The 5,641-nt window shown below is 40.8% G+C and overlaps 1 protein-coding gene and 1 pseudogene across 4 annotated transcripts in view; both read right to left on the minus strand.

Moving 5' to 3' along the window:
* The window catches only part of RAPGEF6 (Rap guanine nucleotide exchange factor (GEF) 6), a 274,324-nt gene that overhangs the window by 133,691 nt on the left and 134,992 nt on the right, over positions 1-5,641 (minus strand). The gene's annotated exons all lie outside the window — the stretch shown is intronic.
* LOC102858170 lies at positions 2,952-3,298 on the minus strand (annotated as a pseudogene).

A 5,641-nucleotide genomic window follows, 5' to 3' on the forward strand; every position in this document is an offset into this window, starting at 1 on the left:
ATTATTCAAAATGGGTGAGCCTGGAGGACATTATGCTGAGTGAAATATCTCAGTCACAAAGCGACAAATACTGCATAGTGCCACTGTTGTAAAACAGGACTGACATCAGGATTGGAGGGAGACTGAGAAAGATGGAATAAATAATGTGTACTGCATTGAAACAGATGAGGGAGAAAACTATTTAAAAGGGATATGTGATTAGGTGTTACTGTCATGATGGGTGTCCAGAACGAAGGCTGCATAGTGTAACGAACCTGGGGGAAGGGACTGTAAAACAATGGAGGAACTTTACTTTTCAAACAGAAGAGTGTACTGGGGGGCAGGGAGAAAAATGCAACAATAAATGAATGGAAATCCAAAGTGTCTGTAAATTTTCATTAAAATTCATAAAAAACTGAAAAAGAAAAATGTTGCTCTGGTAACCCAAAGCTGGTGCCTTTCCGATGGATCAAATCTTCTAGCAGTACTTTCAGAGAAAGATAGGCAATCTTTTCTTGTGCCATTTAAGCCTCTGAAAACTCACTGGAGGTGAGTTCCAACTATGTGTTGGGTAGGGGTTTTTTGGGAAGGAAGGTCTTACATATAAGTAAAAATTCTCTTGGAATGGTGACCAAGGATAGGAAGGCAATGGGGAGAAGGGAGTGAAAATGAATAAATAGGTTAGTTGGGAAAAAGAAAAGTCAATATACATTAAGAATCTGATCAGACATTGCCATGAATATTAATCTACAGCAATTGTTTTAAAATGTGTGAATAATTGAAATTATAATTACAATGTTATAAAAGAAAATGTGATGAATGACAGAATAAAAAAACCAATATAAGATTAAGCCTCTATTACAAAGCTGTCATTAGTTAAGAATGATACACATAAGTGCTTCCTTTATTAAGAAACTCTGCTACCAGAATTTTTTTTTGTTCTTTAAGATCATAAACCAAACCAAATGCCATTGAGTCATTTTGAACCCAAAATATCTCTAGAGCAGAACTACCCATGTTGTTTTTAAAGGCTGTAAATCTAAAGCAGAATGTCATGTTTCTTCTTGAGTAGCTGCGGATTTAAAATATCAACCTTGAAGTTAGCAGCTATGGTTTATTATTCAAATGCCACCCTTATTTATTCATTTACTTGACCATGTTGATGTGCAGGCATGTGAGTAGGGTGTGTTAGCCTGTCCATAAGAGGACTGGCTAGTGTCAACAATCCAGAAGGGGATTGGCTAGTCTTGCCATTCATTAAACTTGGAAAATTCATCAGCAGAAAAGGAAGAAACTTCATCACCGGAAAAGTAGCAGCAAGAAAATGCAACTTGTCCTACAGGACCAGAGATCTTTGTATCAGACCAACTAGGGCCTATGGGAGCCGCAGCCATAGCAGCCATAGCAGAGTACCAGACACCTGACATGAAAAGAGGCCTTGTGACTGCTATGTCACAGAACTGGAGCAAAGAGCCTTTATTGGACAACTTGGCGGCTCCAAGGGGGAAGAACCATAGCTGGCAAGACTAAGAGCTTTGTAACACCATCCTAAAGCCAGTAACACTGGCTCAAGACTGAGACATCTGGGAACACATTTTAGAAGCTGTCCTGACCAAATTTTGCTAATTTGGATTATAACCTTTTCACTTCTCCAGTATGATTCTGTGTGGTCTGTGGGCTATCACATCAGATTCTGGACCCAATAAAGCTGTAAGATTGACGCTGAGATGAGTAGAAAGAGGTACTGGAGTGTAGGGGACATGTCTGACCTCGGGGAAATTGGTTTTCTGTTTTTTAAGCTGTTGACAGCGACAGTGGCTCTTTGTGAAATTGATAAAGGTCACATATGGCTGTCCCCAGGTGGCCTTTGCTCTTTTTACATCAGCCAAATGCTTACACCATCGATAGCCATACCCATACATGATTCTAGTTAAGATAAAGACATCAAAAGGGCTGTATAAGCACAAAATATACTATCAACCCTAAAAACAACTTAAAAATTCTCAATAAAAGCATTTCTCAGAGATCACTGTTAAAATTCCAAGTTTTAGTATTAGAATTTTCTTATAAAAGATGAGGATGTCCCAGGATTGGGCAGTGTTTGGGTCTAATGTACAAACTTATAATGAAATGAAGCCCAATCGAAGGCACCTAAAAACGACAAGTTGATTATATCCAGATATTACTGAACTGCTGTTCTTGGCAAACCACTTCAGAACTCTGTGTTCAGTTACTCTTATATTTCAAAGGAGTATAGTTATCTAATTTCCTAAGTACTAAACAAGGAGTATTGATTATATACCCAATACCTTATTGTCTCTAACTGCTGTCAAGATGGAACTGACTCACAGCTGACCCTCTAGTAGTTTTTCTTTGTGTGTTTTAAGAGTTCAAGATTTTTTTATTGAACATTTTACAAGAGGAGTTTAGTAAAAAAGATAAAATCCCATGTCATCATCAGCTCTTCTGATTCTTCTTTCTTTGCTTCCTTTTTCTTCTCCTCAGCTAGAGCAGCAGCAGAAGAGGGGGCAGGTCCTCCAGCCGGTGTGGCCCCAGCTGCTGAGGCAGGTCCACCAGGACCCACATTGCAGATGAGGCACCCAATGTTGCTATTTGCAGGGTCTTTGCAAACAGGCCAGGCCAAAAAGGTTCAATGTTGACACTGGCTGCCTTAATGAAAGCACTGATTTTATCCTTTGTGACAGTTACCTCATCGTTGTGCAGGATGAGGGCCAAATAGATGCAGGCGAGCTCAGAGACGGCCATGGTGCAATGGTACTACACTGACGGCTGCTGGAAGCAGTGCCTAGTCATTGGATGAAATGAGGGCCTCACCCCAACACGGCCTTAGCTTCCTCGGAAGGACTGAGCACCTGAGCGACAACTCAGGAAAGGCTCCGGTAGGTTTTTGGGGTTTTTTTGTTTTGTTTTGTTTTTTACCAACAGATAGTCAATTTATTAAAATAGTTGATTTAGGCATCTGCAATGGTGAATTCAACCTCAACTCCAGGCTCAATGCTGAAGGAGGTGATCTGCTTGTCATTCTCAGAAGGGCTGTGCAAGTCAATGAGTTGCTTGTGGATCCTCATTGGGAAACGATCCCAGGTCTTGGAGCCTTCCCCACAAGAAGTCTTCCTTATAGTGATTCTCAGAGTCTTGGTAGGCATCCTAACCGACCCCTTCACCTTCAGGTTTTTCTTTGAACCTCTGATCAAATTGGCACACACTTTCTCCAGGGATTTTACGTTTCGGCTGGTTAGGGTAATCCTAATCTGGTGAATGGCCACCTGCGGTTCCATCTGGTGTCCTTAAAAGCCATAGCTGTGGCCCAGCTTCCTGACCAACTTGTTCCCCGGGAGAGCGAACAGCAGTGAGTCAGGAGCAGGAGAACAAGGCACGCCTGCAAGCGCAACTGTGTGTTCCTCAGGGAGCAGGCTCCAGGTAGAGACTGCCCATCTTTCTCTCTCAGAGCCACTGTGGAATCGAATTGCCAGGCAAGTGGCCACCTTTGGGTTAGCAGCAGATCTCCTCATGGACTATGCCAACATTTATTCTTCTTCTGTTATAGAGGCTGATGCATCAATTTGAGTAACAGTCATATTAACAGGTCTTCTTTGTGTATGTGGATAATAACCCATCACTGCACTTTTGTCAGCCTTTTAAACAATAAATGCAGAACAATTCTTCAATTTGTCATTGTTGGCATCATCCATTTCAGCTCAATTACTAAATACCAACCTTTATGCACTTCATCTCATTTTCACAAGTTCCCGTTTAACAACCATCATACTTTTACATTCCATGTTCAAATTTTTAACAGTTTGCAGGTGTTCCTCCTTATTTTGAACTGTGCCTCATCAGGAACTAAAGGTCAGGTAAAAGCTCCACTCCAAAGATGTCGGTAAACAAGATTCTACTTTGCAGAAGTAGCTTTTCACAAACTATACAGAATGTCCCCCAACCTGAAGGTCTCATATTTAGGAATTGTAGCAGATAAAGTTTTGCTGTTATTCATAGGATTTTAAGGGTCCAGTATTTAAGATGGGCAATCTGGGGGTGCAGTCTATAGGGAGTTGCACTGTTAACCCAAAGATGGCACCTACCTGGCATTTCAAATCTACCAGAGGCTCTGTGGAAGAAAGATGGGCAATCTATCCCCATCTTACCCATCACCAAGCTTGTGCGATGTTGTGTTGTTAGGTGTTGTTGAGTATGACTCACAGTGACCCTATGAACAACAGATCTGAATTCTGTCTGATCCTGTGCCATCCTCATAATCTCTGACACATTAGAGCCCACTGCTGCAGTTACTGTGTCAATCCAACTGGCTAAAGGTCTTCCTCTCCTTTGTCAACTCCCCACCTTTACAAACACAATGTCCCTCTCCAAGGAATTACCTCTCCTAACAACATGCCCAAATTATGTGAGACGAAGCTCTATCATCTTTGCTTCCAAGAAACATTCTGGCTGTACCTTCTCCAAGACATAAGTTTGTTCTTTTGGCAGTCGGATATTCAGTACTCTTCTGGAATACCACAGTTCAAAGGCATCAATCCTTCTTCTGTCATCCTTATGCACTGGTCAGTTCTAGGATGCAGTTTGGTCCTCAAACTGACATCACTGCTCCTCAAAAGTTTAGAAAGGGCCCTGACTATAGTCTTTCCCTCTAGTACAATACATCTCCTTGTCTCCCAACTGCTGGTACAAAATGTACTGACTGTGGATCCAACCAAGTTAAGATAAAGTCATTGACAGTTTGAATCTTTTCTCCCATCTATCATCATGATTCCTATTGGTCCAGTAGCAAGGATTCTTGTTTTCTTGATGTGCAATTGACAGCATCTAAAAATCCACTAAAAGGTCAGCTGTGAGTCAGTTCTGACACGATGAGAATGAACTTATTTCTGAAATGGATGACAACTTTTCCTACTTCTAAGCTAGTCTGCCTTGATCACTTTGCTATCTGTCAAACTTAATACCAAATGGGCGTTTCAACAGATGCTGTCCTGGCTGTGTTAATTTATCTAAGTTAATTAAGAATTTGGAAGACTTTTTTGGTTAACAACTGAAAAGGGATTCAGAAGTGCTTCAGGGTTGTATCCTTTCATCGTATCTATTCAATCTGTGAGCAAATAATCTGAAAATCTGGCCTACATTAAGACCATCAGGATTGGAGGAAGTTATGTTAAAAACTCCCCAAACCACTCATCAACAAACAAATGGATAGAGAAGCTGTGGTATATTCACACAATGGAATACTATGCTGCACTGAAAAACAAGGAACTCATGAAATATTATACAAAATGGGTGACCATTATGCTGAGTGAAATATAGCTCAGTCACAAAAGGCCCAATATTGCAAAGTACCACTTTTGTAAAACAGGACTGACATGGGGTTAGGGAGAACTTAAGAGGGGATAAATAATGGATACTACATTGAAACAGATGAGGGAGAGAACTGTTTAAAAGATATATAGGATTAGGTATTATTGTCATGACAGGAGTCCAGCATGAAGGCTGCATAATGGAGTGGACTTGAGGGAGGGATTGTATAACAATGAAATAATTTTTCTTTTACTTTTCAAAGAGAAGAGCAAGCTGGGTGGGGGGCAGGGAGAAAAATGCAACAATGAATGGATGGAAATCCAAGGTCTCTGTAAAT

Source organism: Elephantulus edwardii, unplaced genomic scaffold (genome assembly GCF_000299155.1).
Source record: "Elephantulus edwardii isolate Elephantulus edwardi_28Jun2011 unplaced genomic scaffold, EleEdw1.0 scaffold00245, whole genome shotgun sequence".
In the NCBI taxonomy this organism is placed as follows: domain Eukaryota; kingdom Metazoa; phylum Chordata; class Mammalia; order Macroscelidea; family Macroscelididae; genus Elephantulus; species Elephantulus edwardii.